At 36.7% G+C, this 18,445-nt stretch overlaps 1 protein-coding gene across 4 annotated transcripts in view; it reads right to left on the bottom strand.

Annotated features, from left to right (window-relative positions):
• Positions 1 to 18,445, bottom strand: part of AKAP6 (A-kinase anchoring protein 6) — a 480,061-nt gene that overhangs the window by 371,771 nt on the left and 89,845 nt on the right. Inside the window, exon 1 of one of the 4 annotated variants that reach the window (XM_043555959.1) lies at positions 14,548 to 14,645. The exons of the other annotated variants lie outside the window; for them this stretch is intronic. The gene's annotated coding sequence lies outside the window, so the exon portion shown is untranslated. Of the gene's footprint in view, positions 1 to 14,547; positions 14,646 to 18,445 lie in introns of those variants that run through there. 4 annotated transcript variants of the gene reach the window in all.

The following is an 18,445-nucleotide window of genomic DNA, read 5'->3' as shown; positions in this document are numbered from 1 at the left end:
TTTCTTCTTCTTTTATCAGACTTTCTCTGGTTCTACACATTCTAGCTCCCTTCTCCAAAGATGAAATGTGGTTGAACAAAATATGAAATTAAATGTGATTGCCATAAAGTAGCCTTTATTTCTTTAGATTCTCACTATTCACTTAGTAACAATAGCAAAATTATTTTACCTACAAAAATAGAGGGGGGAAAATCAAGAAAGCTCCCATTTTGACCAGCAACATGTAACTTTCCATACAGAAATGGGCACAGAGAATGAAAAAACTTATTGAATGGACAAAAGCCTTAAGAATAGTTATTCCTATGACATTATTTCAGAAACCTTCCAACTCTGCATTGCACTGCCCCCCTCCCAATTTCTTGAACATTTAACTTTTAAATTAGATGATAATCAGGATTATGGATGAATTTTTGAAACCAAAGTTATTTGTAAAAATAAAATATTATGTCTTAAGGTAAGTTTATCACTCTGGTACTGGCCTTAGAAAGTGATTTTAGGCTTCAATTCAAAAGTTTTCTCCATCTAATTGCGAGAGAGAGAAATCCATGCCCCACATTATTAACCACTCTTACATACAATTTTTAAAATCATACTAGACCTGGCTATTTTTTTAAAGATTTTTTTAATGCTTATTTATTTTGAGAGAGAGAGACAGAGCGTGAGCAGGGGAGGGGCAGAGAGGGAGGGAGACACAGAATCCGAAGTAGGCTCCAGGCTCTGAGATGTCAGCACAGAGCCTGCTGGGGGGCTTAAACTCATGAACAGTGAGATCATGACCTGAGCCTAAGTCAGAAGCGTAACCAACTGAGCCACATAGGCACCCCTAGACCTGGCTATTTAAAAAAACACAATTAAGAGATATCAAAACTTCAGAAGCAATAAAAGTCCAGGAAGAGTGAGCTGCCATCTACTTATTCATACCCTAGCCTCAGACAGGCTCTGGTTCTGATTTCTCAAAGCACTTTTAAATTTTTAATCAATTCACTTGCTCTCTGGGCGATCCGTTTAGAATCACAATCCCAGAGAAGGAATCGGATACACAAAGGTTAATAAAGGTTTCCAATGGAAGGTCACAGAACTGGTGTTAAATGAAGAAGACAATGGTATCACAATGGTTACCTCTTATAAGAAACCAGATTCACCCAAATCAGAAAACTAAATGCCAGGGTAGTGTACAATGAACTATTTCTGCCACACCCACACACTGACTCACACACGCAACCCCAGATCTCTCCTAAGCACGCTGCGCAACTGAAAAATGATGCTTGGTCATTGTGTTTTCTCTGAAACTCCTGAATCAACACAGGGCCTTCTCTGGAATACACATCCTACTATAAACTAAAGAACATATAAAAAATCGACTCAAAGCAATTTATGTCCTAATATACAATATTTCCAAAGATACCATCAGGCTGTGCACTAAGCAGGCACAGTGCAGTTTTATGTGGGACAAGATGCTCCACATTTCTGGGTCTCAGTTTCACCATATTTAAAATGACAAAATTGGACTAGGTGATCAATGAGATCCCATCAGACCATAAAAATCTGTGATTACCCTGGGTTATTTTCCAGAGATTCCAAAGCCATTAAAATAGCATCCTGCCTATACTGAGAGCTGTGTAGATACCAAGTGCTGGTCCTCCATTTTAACAAAGCACATGAACAGCATCAATAGATTTTCCTACTTAATGGAATGAAATAAAGTATTACCACGCAAATGCATTTTATAAATCATTATTAACACATTATGTGTTGCTAATTCTTCCTAGAGAAACAAATATGGGAAATTCTCTCCTCTTAGAGTTTGAAACGAAAGACTGACAACAGAGATGTGGCTGTATATGTAGAGGACACACAGAATAAAATAAAAACATTAAACAAAAATGTAGCTGGTGTTCATCACACATGAGTAAATGCTAAGGAAACCTAATATTCAAGCCGCAAAGCAAAATTTTCCTGTGTCTATAAAGTTTCAACCTGGATGTGATGTTTCTATATTTAACTGAGCAGAGTATAAACAAGAAAACTTCAGTATCTCAGAGAAGTAAAGCAAAGCAGGGGTCTACTCAAGTTTTATTTTAATCTCTATTTTCCCTCTCGTATACCTTTGCCACTGGGAAAGGAATACTGCCTGTGTTGTAACAGCATAGCAAGCCTGGAAAGTGGCATAAAATTGATTAATTATCCATTTTCATGCAAAGTAATTACCATAAACATTTAAATTTCCGTTCTAGTAGTTCACATTTAATATGCCCCCATGGATAACCAATCTCTTTTTGATTTTCACAGAATCACATCTGATTTCAAAGATAAATTTATAATTTAAAGGAAAACTGCTTCACATTGTAGAGACCTATAGTAACAACCTTTATGTATATTTTTCCTACCCCTATCATGCCTATTCAAGCTTGCTTTTCCATTGAATTAATTACTCTATTTGAATGCAAATAGTAGGAAATTCAGCACAGGTCTATTATACGTTCTTCTATAAGTTTTGTATTCTTTTCTTAAGTTTTGTATTCTTTCTTTACAAGGCGTCTTAAAATGAGATTCCTTCCCAGGCACAGAGAAACTTTTTTAAAAAGCCAGTAGACAACAGATGATACAGATGAAAGCAATGACCCAAATGTGCCCAGGTGCCCACCCACTCACTCAGGTTCCAAAGGTGCATGTGTGACAGGAGCGATCAACCAGCTTTTTGGAAACCAGTAACCTCCCCTTTCCCCTCCCCCATCAAGTAATTATCTGTGGCCACCTCTCCAGCATTAGAGATAATACCACCTTTATCCCAGCTGCTGTTAAAAATAACATAAATCAAATCCTTCCCTTTCCGCAAATCCAAAGAAGATTCAACATTTAAAGTGCAAGAGCTGCAAGCGGTAAAGATTTAAAAGCTTTTTCTTTTTTCTTTTTTAAATATGTGGGAGGGCTTTTCCCACCATACTCTATTTATCATCCTATAGAAACAGAAGAAACATGCCACAAATTGCTTACTGACACGGACCAGTTCTGCTATCTTCCTGACAGTCCACAAGTTTTTAGCTGAAACCTGACATTAGCAGAAAGCATTTGACTTGAATAAGACACATTTCAATCAGAGAGTGTTCATGTACCAAGCTAGGAGACCAAAAAATGCAGCCACACAGCCATCTAAGCTGCCCACCTCCTTCTCCCTTCTCTAGTAATCTTTCTCTCTTAAATAAAAGAATAGAAAAGCCAGAAATCTGCCATATGTACTCACTGTAAATGCTTTTGTCCCTAAAGGTCCTTCGGGATTAAGCGTCTGGCTCCTCCTTCTCCACCCCCCTCGGGTTCTCTTCCTGTGGCCAAATAAGATAAAGGCTGGTGTCAGGCCTGCTCCATGCCAGCAGGACACTGGTGAGTCTGCAGGGCACCAGCTTCATATGTCCTTAGTAGCCCAAATCTCTTAAAAAGAGAAGGCTACTCCGCTGTCCCTATTTGGAAACTAATGTATAAGCTCCAGGCCTGTTCGGTTACAGTTGGGTCTTTTGCAAACAAGCCGTGATAAGTGAGCAGAGAAAAAGGAGACAGTTGCCAAAACAAGGATCACTATGGAAAAGAGTGTTTGGGTGGACAGAGCACATCCAGTCACAGTTAAGAAGAACCAAGACGAAACATACCCTAAAAACTGAGTAATCCTAAAGCAGAATAAATTAATAAATGCATAATTAAATTAACAGTACTACATTAACATAACCAGCTGACAAAGCCAATCTGAGTGGAATAGGGTCAGGCCCCCTTTCCTTTCTTAGGAAGAAATTGCTCTTTCCAAGTAAAGAACATCATCCTGTGTATCGTGTGAGAGGCAGTTCTACCATCCATGTAAATCAACCCAAACGTAAATACTTGCTCTCAATCTTTCTGTGCTCTGCCTAGTCCCTAAAAACAAGTGAGAGACGAAAGCATAATTCTAGCCAAATTAACAGATATGTTTGCTACTACGCACATGTTACAAAACTGAGACAGAGAAAATTATGTTAGGCGTCACTGAGGATCCTTTTTCCTCCCTCCTCGTTTCATCTCTTTCATGTTCTCATAATCACCCTTTACAGAACCTATTTATAGAGACACTGAATTTTGAAAGGAAAAAAAAAAGTTCCACTGGAATGTTTTCATTTTTGTCCAAGGTTAAGCTCTTATGCTTTGATTACATTAAGGAAAAAGAAATAAACTTAAGAGGGGGTACCCTGTATCTGGTTCCGGCATTCTAGAATCAGACTCTGCGAAGAAAACACAAAAACAAGTTTAATAAATGGCTGAATTAAATGTCATGGCCTACCTAGACGAATGAGGCTCTAATTCATTATCCGGTTTTAAATCTTGCTGCCTGTGTACATTCCTGGCCTCTTGCGAGGTCAAACATTAGGAAACTTTAAATGGCTCTAAGCTCTTAAAGATGAGAGCCTAAGAGTTCCTGACAAGTGTTAAGTTAGATTTGCTCTTGGGGGGGAAAATAAAGGGTGGTTTTTGTAAGATGCTCCTAAGGAAGTTTCCATAATCACTGTCTGCTTCTTCCTTCTCCTTAGCCCTCTTCCTGGCTCCAAGCCCTGCAGCATTCACCTGGAGTAACAAGGTTTAGTGAGATCACTGCCATAACCCCAGATTAGTCTCACTTTCTAATCCTCCTGCCACAACAGAACAGCCTGCAAGCGGATAGGATATCCGCGAGAAGGACTTTGGAGGGAGGGAAGGGGGCGACAACATGTAAATAGTGGGTCCCTGACAGACTTCTGCAATTAAAACGATTTTCTTGGTGTTATCACTGCTGTTTCCCCTCTCTCTTTTTCCCTCTTTAATATGTCCTCTGTGCACAACTGTGTCCCCAGGCAGATGGTTGATTATACGCTGCTAATCACACAGGGACCTCTCCCAGTCTCCCTTCAGTCACCACTAACTCCCTCACCCAGAGCATAGAGTCTTCCATCAGCCATAACACACTTCATCAAACCATCTTCCTTCCTTGGCTTCTCCTCCTACTCCCCAGCCCTCCACCCTGATTATCAAGTCCTTCTCTTGTGGCAGGAACACCCAGATTCACTCGTCTAGTCATTACTCCTCCTGTGTTTTCTTTCCCCCACCACAGCAGTCGGCTCCTGTCACCCAGAGATTCACATGGCTGCATCAACTGGTCAGTTGCAAATGGTGCCCATGCTCATGAGTGCGTGGACCTGGATTCAGTGATGAGTCTTCATATTTCTTACTCTCATCCCAAGTTCCTAATAATCATCTTTAACTGTTAGGCAGCTACTTTTCTACTGTTCAAGAAAGCGTCTTGAGAGGAAATGGATTTGTAAAACCATACATAATCTACACTATTTCTGCTCTTGTCAGTGCTATTAACAGAAAGAAAACTGACATTACTGAAAATCAGCTTTATATAAGGTATTATGTGTATATATGATTCATCATATTTTCCCTTTATACTATGGACAATATTATAATTGTCCCTCCCTCCACTCTCTCCCCCACAACCCCTCACACACACTCACCCACTGATACCTGTTACACAAGCAGGAGGTAGGCAAACAAAGCCCTGTGAAGGCCCCAGTGGATTGGGATTAATCCTGAAAGGAGGAAAGATAAGAAGGAATATTTTCTGGACCAGGTAACATTTGAGATAGGCTTATAAAAACAGGTATGATTTAGATGGGCAGGGGTAGAAGGGAAGTGGGAATACAATTCCAGCCTGGGAGAATGCCGCTACACCAACAAGTTAAGAGAATCAACAAATAATTCAGCATTGAGAGGAAATGGGAGCTTGATGGGGACCAGAAACAGACAAGGCTACAAAGTAAGTTGTGGGCATAATATAAGAGTACTGCAAAGGCCATGCTAGGGAAGCGTTTGGAATGAATCTCACAGGAAGCAGAAACTTGAAAAAGACTGTAAAGAAGAGAAAAGGATTGCAGTTGTATTCTAAAATGGGACAGGAAAATCAATGCATCTACACTTATTTACCAAGAAAATGAAATGAGAAATCAGCAGTATGAGAGGACTAACATCCTCTTTTCCAGGTAGACTTCATTAATATAAAACATAAGCTTAAAAACCTCTTTCTGGTCCAGAAAAGAGAGTGGGTAGGAGAAAGAAAGAAAAAGAAAGGAAGCCCACAGAAAAAGAAAAGATGCCTACAAATATGACTTTCAGATCAGAGTAATTAAAGGAGTTCTGTGCTCTGTTCTACCTACTCCATTAAATATAAAAAGAATTCTCCATTTTTAGTTCTCCATTAACCCTAGTATCATAAATGTGAAGTGGAAATTTTTTAAGGATTATTTTATGCAATGTTTTTACTTTTTCCTGTTCTAAAATTATTTTAAATTAATTAAAAATTAATATATATTAATTCAAATATTGTAAAAATAGATAACATTGAAGTTAAAAGATCCTCCTCTATTCCTATATTTTTATCCCCAGTCAATAAGTGATAAGAGGCTATTTATCTTTTGTGACCTCATTATGTAAAGTAGAAAGGAAATGAGCCTTATAGGAACAGTCATTTTTAAAAATTCTGAAGTCTAAATTAGTTTTCCGTATTAATGCAGCAACATACAAGTGTTTGCTAACTCAATATCTATTTATCTAGTGGTAATAGGTATTCTACTAGAAGTTGAATAAATTCTGACAAATAAATTGAGAGTTCTGGGTGACTTCTGGGTAGAGATAGCAAACTGAATATCTAATTCTGCTTCCTCTAGAAATCCCACTAACACCATTGCAGAGGGATTTTTTATTTGGGACTTTTTCTTTTTTTTAACGTGAACATTCAAAAATGGGAGGAAAAACAATAATCTTTTTGGAAACAGAAAATTGTATGAACAAGTGATAAATTCTTTAGCTGACCCAAGAAAGCTAAATCTTAACCCAGAAGAGCAGAGAACAAAGAACCAACCTGAGTTTACTTCAGAATCCTTTAAGCATTTTGGAACTGGTAGAACCAGGTACCTCTGAAGTAAAGAAAGAAGAGTGTAGAGAGAAAAATTAACTTTACAAAAAGAGAAGTCTGGCCTTTGTCCTGACTTCTAGGAGGTAACCTCTGTACCTTGGAATTTCCAGAATGTAGGAGTATTTTTGTTATTTATTGTGGGCCCCTCAGAGCACACCTGACAGTTTATGCTGACAAGGTGACTCATGATGGGGGCTAGCCAGACAGAAAAACCAACCATGTGGTTAAAGAGTTCAGGCTTTGAGCAACCACCAGAGCAATCATTCAATCAATCATGTACAAGTAATGAAGCCCCAATAAAAACTATGGACATTGAAGCTCAAGCAAACTTCCCAAGTTGGCAATACTCCATAAGTATTGTCACACATTAATGACAAGAGGCTAATGCATCCCTGAGGATGTGGAAGCTCTGCAGTTGAAACCTTCTCAGTCTCAGATTCCACCCTATCTATTTCCTCCTTTGGCTGGTTCTGATTTGTATTATTTTGCTATAATAAAATTATAAGCACAAGTATAGTGTTTTTCTGAGTTCTGTGAGTTGATCTATAAAATTATCAAATCTGAAGGAGTCTGTGAGGATCCCTAAATTTATAACCAGCTGCTTTAAGGTGAGGATATCCCTGGAGACCCTTGAATTTGCAGCTGTTGTCAGAAGTCTTGGGCTCACTTGACAGCCTTGGAGGACTGTACCCTTAACCTTGAGTGTGGCCTAACTCTGGGTAAAGGGGCAATAGCACATTGAGATTTATTTTGTTTGAAAAATGTTTTAAAAGAAGTTATAACCCTAAATCTTTCCTTACTCTGTGTTGCTGGGTGGTTGCTCTCACACCCAATGCTGTCAGAAGACTGGAGGTTTCTTCTCCAGAAAAGATCAATCAAAAGGTCTCTGGATTTGGGGACACTGGACACAGTTGAAGAAAGAAGTACCTTGAAAATGAGGGAGTTAACATAACATTCTGAGTGTTGAGAACCCCCCTTCCCGCCAGTCTTCTCTCCCAACTTGATTCTCCAAAGTCTCTACCCTGTAGTCAAAAGACTAGAGATCCCTTTTCCAAGAGGTCTGATCAGTCCAAGAAGACAAGATATAAAACTAGCACATCCATATCACCCTACAGTGACATCCACAGTCAATAGGTCTGTCCACATATTCAGAGCATTCATTCAGCATTTTAGTCTCCCACTCCTAAATATGATCAGGCACTCAAGAATTAGCACAGATTTAGGGAAAGCTCTAATATGGGTAATAGGCCTGAAGTAAGCAAACAAACAACCTCAACCTGTAGGAAACAGGTTCTGCACAGAGAAGATGATTTTGTTGAAAATGAAATATTATCAGAGATAAGATTTTGTATCCATAAAAAATAAGAGAATGTTATTTTTAAAAGATATTTTTGGAACAAAAAAGAACTTTGGAAAAATAAAAACATGATAGCAAAAAGGGAAATCTCAATACAATGGGTGAAAATAAACTTGAGAAAATCTCACAGAAAGTAAAGCAAAAAAAAAAAAAAAGACAGAAATTAGGAAAGAAAAGGTAAGATAATTAGCCACCAATCTAGGAGGCCCAACATTTGGAGAACAGGAGTTCCTGAAGGCAAAAGTAAAGAGAAAAGAAAAAAATCATCAATGAAATTTTGAAGAAATAGAAGGACATAAGTTTCTAGATTAAAAAGACCCACGTAGTGTATAAAAATAGACAAACACTAAGGCACTTTATTTGGAATCTCAGAATATCAGGGAAAATGAAATTTAGGTTAGAGGTATAGACATATACAAAGAATCATAACTTAGATTGCTTTGGATTTCTCAAAAGCAGCTATGATATTATGACTTATAATAAGAAGCATATTTTTGGTCTATGTCATCATTTCTAGCAGAGAGTTCCTAAGACTTGGAATTTCCTAAGCACAAAGCAAGGAAAGTATCTTTTGTTATAGTAGTTGGTCTTTTGTCCTTGGTTCCTGAAATAGCACCAAAACCAAAAAGGTAAAGACTGTCCTTATTATTCATAACTGGTCCCTTTCAGCCACACCTGAGTTTATGTTAATGAGGTGACTTTTGGAAAGCCCTTAAGGAAGGTGCTGCTTACCAGAGTAACCAACCATGATTAAAGCATTCAAACTTTCAGTCCCACCCTTCAATCTCAGGGAAGAAGAAAAGGGCTGGAAGCTGCATGAATCACCAATGATCAGTATTTAATCAGTCATGCCTATGTAATGAAGCCTCCATAAAAACCCCCAAAAATGGTTCAGAGAACCTCCAGATCAGTGAACAAAAACACATCCATGAGGACAGAAGCTCTTGTGCTCAGGATCTTTCTGGACCTTGCCCTATTTATCTCTTCATCTGGCTGTTCATTCATATGCTTTAATATCCTTTCTATCAAACTGGTAATCTAGTAAGTAAATTGTTTTCCTGCATTCTGTGACTGGCTCTAGGAAATTAATCAAACCTGAGAAGGGGGTGGTAGGAACCTGAGGAGGGGTTTGAGTTATAACTAGTCAGATACACAGGTAACAACCTGAATTTAAGATTGACATTTAAAGGGGGTGGAGGGAGGGAGACAGTCTTGAGGAACTGAGTCCTTAACCTGTGGGTTCTGACACTATCTTCAGGTAGATAATGTCAGAATCGAGTTAAAATATAGGATACCCAGCTGTTATCATAGAATTGCTTGGTGTGGTAAAAACCACCACACAGTTAGTGACCACAAGTACCAGAAGTAGAGTACTGAAAATAGAGGAGACACACAAGGGTGTGTTTTTCTATAGCAGCTACATTGTAAACAACATTTTCCTTAAGAAGGAAAAGGAATTGTAGCATAGAGGGGCACCAGGCTGACTCAGTCAATAGAATATTTGACTCTTGATCTCGGAGTCATGAGTTCAAACCCCAAGTTGGGTGTAGAGCTTACTTTAAAAAAAAAAAAAAGTTAAGAAATATAGCATAGAATTGTATACCAAAAATAATACAGATTGATAAACAGTAAAATGTAAGGATAAAATAAAGATATTTTCAGATATTTAAGTTCACAAAAACTAACTTTCCACATACTTTTATCAAAAGATATCAAAGTCTCTCTAGACACTCTACCAAAACAAAGGAAACCAAGAAAGAGGAAGCCATGGGAATCAGAACCCAGGAGACCTAGCATTCCAGGTTTATGAAGAAAGGAAATCTCAGGATGGCAGCTGTGTACCAGACAAGGAAGCATCCAGTCCAGAATGGAACAGGTCAGAAGACTCTCAGAAAGACTGCTTCAAACAGGTGACATTGAGAGAAAACCTGATGTAAATTAATATACTCAGAAGAGACTTACTCAACTGGTAGAGAATTGGGGGTTGAAATAGAAATAAACATAGAAAACTAAGCAAACAATAATTATAAATTCCAGAAAAGATTAAAGAGTGTACAAAAATAAATCAGGAATCATATTACTCTATGTGGTTTAGCTAAAAAAAATTACATTTACCTAATCTTAATAATATAAACACTAAATGTTGATATAATCCAAGTCACAACATAATTTTACAGGATGAATGAGAGAGCAGGAATTGTGAGCGGGCTCACACATATGCATGTGCACCCTTATGAAAGGGTAACAGAGAGATGGGATGGGGGCAAGCTAAATAAATTCTCATCTTTCATAATAAGAAGTCAACAGATAAAGACAAGAGAAAAGTCACATTTGTATGGAACCACAAAAATAGCCAAAGCAATCTGAAAAAAAGAAAACTAAAACTGGCAGTATCACAATCTCAAATTTCAAAATATACTATAAAGCTGTAGTAATCAGAACAGCATGGTTCTGGCACAGAAACACACAGAATAGAGAGTCCAGAAATAAACCCACACTTGTAATGTCAGTTAATCTACAACAAAAGAGGCAAGAAAATACATGGGGAAAAGACAATCTCCTCAACAAATGGTGTTGGGAAAACTAGACAGCTACATGCAAAACAATGAAATTAGACCACTTTCTTACACCATACATAATAATAAACCCAAAATGGATTAAAAACATAATGTGAGACCTAAAACCATTTAATTTCTAGAAAAAAACATAGGCAGTAATTTCTTTGGCATCAACCATAGAAACATTTTTCTAGATATGTCTTCACTGGCAAGCAAAACAAAAAGCAAAAATAAACTAGTAGGGCTACACCAAAATAAAAAGGTTTGTACATAAAAGGAAACCATCAACAAGCAAAAGTTGACATAATGAATGGAAGAATATATCTGCAAATTATATATATGATAAGGAGGTAATATCCAAAAAATATTAAGAACATACAACTCAACACCAAGAAAACAAATAATCAAATTAAAAAATGGGCAGAGGACATGAATAGACATTTTTGCAATGAAGACATACAGATGGCCAATAAACACATGAAAAGATGCTCAACATCACTAATCATCAAGGAAATGCAAATTAAAAACACAATGAGATTATCATCTCACACCTGTCAGAATGGCTAAAGTCAAAAGCACAAGAAATAACATGTGTGGATGAGGACATGGAGAAAAAGGAACCCTTGTGCACTGTTGGTGGGAATGCAAACTGGGATAGCCACTGTGGGGAAACATTATGGAGGTTCCTCAAAAAATTAAAAATAGAATTATCATGTGTTTCAGCAATTCCACTACTGGGTAGTTACCCAAAGAAGACAAAAACATTAATTCACAAAGATATAAGCACCCCCATGTTCATTACAGCATTATTTACAATAGCCAAGATATGAAAGCAACCCCAGTGTCCACAATAGATGAATGGATAAAGAAGTGGTGCATGTGTGTCTATATGTATGGAATGGACTATTACTCAGCCATAAAAAAGAATAAGATCTTGCCATTTGCAAAAAACATAGATGAACCTAGAGGGTATAATGCTATGTGAAATAAGTCAGTCAGAGAAAGACAAATACAATATGTGGAATTTAAGAAACAAAACACATGAACAAACAAAGAAAAAAAGAGACAAACAAAAAAGCAGCTTCTTAAATATATAGAACAAACTGGTGGTCTGCCAAAGGGAAGGTAAGTGGGAGGATGGGTGAAATAGATAAAAGGGATTAAGAGTATACTTATCTTGATGAGCAGTGAGAAAGGTATAGAACTGTTGAACAGCAATTCAATACATTGCACACTGAAACTAACATAACACTGTATGTTCAGTATACCTGAATTTTAAAAAGAAAGAAAATAGGAAGTAGTCATACAATTCTATTGTCTCAACACAGAGGTTGGTACCAAAAAAATCAGTTAAAAGATGAAAAGTCTATGAGGTGCCTGGCTGGCTTAGAGAGTTAAACGACTGACTCTTGATCTCAGGTCATGATCTCTCAAGCCCCACAATAGGCTCTGTGCTGACAGCGTGGAACCTGCTTGGGATTCTCTCTCCCTCTTTCTCTGCACCTCCCCCCACTCATGTTCGCTGTCTCTCTCTCTCAAAAATAAACAAACATTTTTTAAAGAAAAGATGAAAAGTGGTAGAACTTTTCCTCCCGTTCTCCTTGGGAGAACAGGACATGGAAAAGAAGAGCATATATTTGACTCTTAACTATTTGTATGCAAACATAAAACTTAAAAATAACTAGATTAAGCAGTGCCTGGAGGGTTCAGTTGGTTGAGGGTCTGATTCCTGATTTCGACTCAGGTCATGATCCCAGGATTGTGGGACACAGCCCCTCCTCCCCACCTTCCTGTCGGAGCGTGAACCTGCTTAGGATTCCCTCTCTCCCTCTTCCCTCTCCCCCAGTTGCACTGTCTCTAAAAAATTTAATATATATAGATAGATTAAAAAACAAGAGGTTTTTTTATTAAAAAAAATTTTTTAACATTTATTCAATTTTTTGAGAGACAGAGTGCAACCGGGAGAGGGGCAGAGAGAGAGAGAGGACACAGAATCCAAAGCAGGCTCCAGGCTCTGAACTGACAGCACAGAGTCCAATGCGGGACTAGAACTCACGAACCGTGAGATCATGACCTGTGCCGAAGTTGGACGCTTAACCAACTGAGCTAGCCAGGCACCCCTAAAAGAGTTTCTTAATTGCCAGACAGGGTTTTAATACTCTCAGGTACACTGAGTATTTCTAAATAGGGGTCACTAATTCCCAAACTTATGTGAATATGAAAATTATTAGTCTTTGATTTTTGGTAGAGAATGTTACAAGATTGGATGTGGCACTTGGTTAAAATACTAAGTTTAAAATTGTACCTACCCACCTCCTAAAACACCGTGGTTTGTAAAACAAAGTGCTTACTGTGACTCAGTTCAATAATAAGGTTGTATTTATTTCACTCAAACAATCTCTTTAACAAAGAGCTGCTTCCTATAAACTAAATCTGATTTCATGATAAAAGCCACAGGTGATTAAGTGATCAAGTTAAAGGTGAAATTATTTTATTATTTGTTTCACAAAGAGATACATGCTTTAGCAAACAACTTTCATTTTTGAGTACAATGAATCAGAGTGAAATACCAAATAAGGAATTTAAGCCAAATCTTTCAAGTAATATTACATTCGTTTTTGCTGTTCATGCTGCAACATGAGAACACATCAAATAACTACCCATACTGCTGTTCTTCCATAAACAGAAGGCATTTTACGGGTGATGAACTCTCATAAAGACCAGGATTTTCAAAAGCATTATTTCCTATTCACTATTATTTCCTTCCCACCCTAGCCTCCCAGACATGCAAAAATGATTTTTTTTAAAGATTCTGATGTCAGATTAAAAAAATATCAATGGGCAATGGCAAAGGCTTTTAATATCCAAAGATCTGATGTGATCAAAGATCTTTCTCTGAATATTCTTTATTAAAGAAGGAATAATTAAGTCTGCTTTTCAAAGAAACAATTTTAGCCAAGTAGAATCTGTTTTTTTTAATATATTACAATGGTTTTGTTTCATATGCATCACATTCATTAAATACTGTCAAACATTTCTGCCCAACCAGCCATCTAAATTGAAGGTGAGTGTCTGATAAAATATGACTTGTTGTCATATGAATCAGTGTTTTGAAAAATAACTCCTGGAACAAACAAAAGTTATATATCACAGACCTTCAAAGAAAAACAAAATACATATTTTCTAGTGAAAAGTATAGAGACAGTATAAGTTCATAAATATTTTTAGGCTGTGTATTCTGGTATACAATAAAAGGCTGAGGCATGGACCAGCTTAAGCATAAATTCACCTTCATTGAATTTTTATCTTTTTCTTAATAAATTATTTATTCCCTTGCTTAGTGAAATAAATAGCAATATAGAAAATGCTAAGTAAGGGCTAATTACTTAAAAGCCTCTAAAAAGAACTCAGCAGATCCTATGTCAATTCTAGAAAATTAGTTATAAACTGAATATTACTAGATGCTTTGCCAGGTTTTCCTTTCAGCAAACACAGAAAAAAAACTTTTTGAAAAATTTTTTCTGTACTCCTCTAAATCACAGAAGTACAAAGGGGAAAATGCTGAACAGTGTAACAGACAAACCCATATTCTCTCTCCTCTGCCATGAGAGTGTAAAGCCTAAGCTGAAAGCTAAACCCTCCAGCCATTTGATTTTATCACTCACCATGAACCAAGTCCAGCGGTGGCTGGCGGGGAAGAAAAGGAGCAGCAGGTTCCCAGAGAGGTCATCATTTCCGAGCCTTTCACTTCTTGCCCTACTTAGGTAAGTCTTCGATAAGCTCTATCATCCAGGCACATGAGCACCTGGCTTTCATCCAAGAGGGATTCAAATGCTTGAAAGCTGACTGTCTCCTAAGCTTTTTATTCTTATTTTTCATATCTTTCTTTGTTAGCAATAGTTAAAACCGATGTGACACTCAGAAACAGCTGGCCCTTCTCCAATAGGCTCTAGAAATCACCCATTTATAATTTTTCAGTTACTGAAAAACAATCATATCATATATCACATGACACAGCTACTTTTGGTCTTACTTAGTCATTTGAAGCCAAATACAAATGCATCTCAGACAGATTCTGCTTGTCATAGCTTCTATTCACTGTGGCCTTTGCCACGATCCTGTCATTGTTAATAGTTCTGTATGACTCAACCACTGATTTAGATATCCAAGGTCCTTTAAATGAGTTTCTTGAGTAAGAAATATCACTTATGCCTGAAAATGAATAATCCAGAATATTTTATTAACATGCAGCTGACTCAATTTTTAAAATAAGAGCATTTGGAATGGCCCTTTAATTAAGCTGGAGTCTATAAAGTGAGAGTTTTGTTTATTTCATTTTTTTTAACATAATGTAAAAACTGAAACAGTTGACAGAATATGGTTTTCCTCTTCTACCATAATGTGCAAAATAAGATGCAAATGTAAAAGAAAACAGATTTAGACATATTTATAAGGAGGTAGAAGAATATATCAGCCTGACAGTTTTATGTACACTAGAGTTTGAGAAAAAAAATGTATTTAATGAGCATCTCACTTTGCTTGACACTTTCCTGGGTAGTCTGGAAACCAAGTTCAGTTAACACTTGCTAACAACCCACCCTCCAGAAACTTCAGGCCCAGGAAACGAAGGTCTAGCAGCTTCTATGTGTACTTAATTCTCAGTTGAACTGTAAGGATGAAGAGGTTGTAGAAATTTGATCATGAACATAAAGAATAAGCCTCTGTACTTTTTTTTCCATTTTTTCTTTGTTTCCCCAGCCCTACTGAGATACAATTGACATGTGACATTGTGTATGCTTAAGGTGTACAAACTGATTTGATACACATATATATTATAAAATGATTACTGCAATAAGGTTAGCTGACATATCCATCAGCTTGTATAATTACAGTTTTTAGTATGTGGTGAGAACATTTAAGATTTATTCTCTTAGCAACTTTAAAACGTATAATAAAGTATATTGTTAACTATAGTCACTATGCTGTACATTAGCTCCCCAAAGCTTATTCATCTTATAACTGGAAGTTTGTACCTTTTGACCAACATCTCCTCATTTCCCTATGCTTAGCCCCTACTAACCACCATTCTACTTCATTTCTAGAGTTTGGCTTTATTTTAAATTCCATATATGAGTGATATCATATGGTAATTGTCTTTCTCTGCCTGCCTCATTTCACTTCACCTGCAAGACCCATCCATGTTGTCACAAATGGCAGAATTGCATTCCTTTTTATGGATGCATTATATACATATCACATTTTCTTTAGCCATTCATCTGCTGACGAACACTTAGGGTTTTTTTTTTTCCCATGTTGTGGCTATTTTGAATAATGCTGCAACAAACATGGGGCTCCAGATAGATCTTCAAGATAGTGATTTCATTTCCTTTGGATATATATCCAGAAGTGGGACTGCTGGATCATATGGCGGTTCTATCTTTAATTTGCTTTTTAATTCTTTATTTTTTTGTTTAAGTAATCTCTACCCAACATGGGGCTTGAGCTCACAACCCTGAAATCAAGAGTCATGTGTTCCTCTGACTGAGCCAGTCAGGCACCCCTATTTTTAATATTCTGAGAAACCTTCATACTGTTTTCTATAGCGACTGCACCAATTTACATTCCCACCAGCAGTACACAAGGGTTCCTTTTCTCCACATCCTTGTCAACACTTACTATTTCTTGTATTTTTGAGAATAGTCATTCTAACAGATGTGAGGTGATATCTCATCATGGTTTTGATTTGCATTTCCCTGCTGATTCGTTATTTTGAGCACCTTTTCATACATGTATTGGCCATGTGCATATCTTCTTTGGAAAAAATGTATACTCAAGTCCTCTACCCATTTTTAATTGTGTTGTTTGTTTGCTTGCTGCTCTGTTTTATGAGTTCCTTACATATTTTGAATGCTAACTCCTTATTTGATACATAGTTTGCAAATATTTTCTCCCATACCATACCTTGCAAAGACTATCTTTTCCCCATTGAATATTCTTACCTTCCTGGTCAAATATTAGTTGACTATATACACATGGTTTTATTTCTGAGCTCTCTATTCTATTACATTCCACATGGTCTCTGTCTGTTTTTATGTCAGTATCATGCTGTTTTTATTACTATTATTTTGTAGTATAGTTTGAAATCAGGAAATGTAATGCCTCTAGCTTTTTTCTTCTTTCTCATGATAGCTTTAGCTATTCAGAGTCTCTTCTGGTTCCATACAGATTTCAGAAGATTTTTTTTTCTATTTTTGTGAAAAATGCCATTGGAATTTTGGTAAAAATAACATGAAATCTATAGAGGTCTTTGGACATTTTAACAATATTAATTCTTCCAATCCACAAACCCAAGATATCTTTCCATTTATTCATGTCTTCAATTTCTTCCATCAATATCTTCTAGTTTTCAGTGTATAGCTCTTTCATCTCCTTTGTTAAATTTATTCCTAAGTATTTTATCATTTTGGATGCTTTTATAAATGATGGAATTTTTTAAGTTTCTCTTTCAAATATTTTTTTGCTAGCATTTAGAAATGCAACTGACACCTGTGTAGCTCAGTTGGTTGAATATCCAGCTCTTGATCTCAGTTCAAGTCTTGATCTCAGAGTCATGAGTATAAGCCCTGCATTGGGCTCCATGCTGAGCATAAAGCCTACTTGAAAGAAAGAAAGAAAGAAAGAAAGAAAGAAAGAAAGAAAGAAAGAAAGAAAGAAAGAAAGAAAGAAAAGCAAGAAAGCAGGAAAGAAAAAAAGAAAAAAAGAAAGAAAATTTACTGATTTTTTATGTTGATTTTGTATCCTGCAACTTTACTGAATTCACATATTAGTTCTAACAATTTTTGGGTGGGGTCTTTAGGATTTTCTCTATATAAGATCATGTCATCTGCAAACAGAGATGATTTCACTTTTTCTTTTCTGATTTGGATGCCTTTTGTGTCTTTTCTTGCCTAATTATTTTGACTGGCACTTCCAGTACTATGTTGAATAGGAATGGTGAGAGTAGACACACTTGTCTTGTTCCTGATGTTAGAAAAAAAGCTTTCAGCCTTTGACCATTGAATATGATGTTAGCTGTGGGTTTGCCATATATGACTGCTAAGGTATGTTCTTCTACACCCAATGTGAGAGCTTTTAATCATGATAGGATATTGAATTTTGTCAAATGCTTTTCCTGTATACGTTGAGAGGATCATATGATTTTTATTTTTTATTCTATTTATGTGTAATATCACATTTATTGATTTGTGTATGTTGAACCATCCTTGCATCCCAAAAATAAATCCCACTTGATCATAGTGTATGATCCTGAATTTGGTTTGCCAATATTTTGTTGAGGACTTTTGCGTCTATATTCATTAAGGATATTGGTCTGTAGTTTTCTTATAATGTCCTTATCTGGCATTGGTGTCAGGGTAATGCCGGCCTCAAAAATGAATTTGGAAGTGTTCCCTCCTCTTCATTTTTTTTTTGGAAGCATTTAATGACTCATGTTAATTCTTCTTTAATGTTTAGTAGAATTCACCATTGAAGCTATCTGGTCCTGGGGTTTTATTTGTTGAAAAG

Source organism: Prionailurus bengalensis, chromosome B3, assembly GCF_016509475.1.
Source record: "Prionailurus bengalensis isolate Pbe53 chromosome B3, Fcat_Pben_1.1_paternal_pri, whole genome shotgun sequence".
NCBI lineage: Eukaryota > Metazoa > Chordata > Mammalia > Carnivora > Felidae > Prionailurus > Prionailurus bengalensis.
This window is presented reverse-complemented; position numbering and strand designations above follow the sequence as displayed.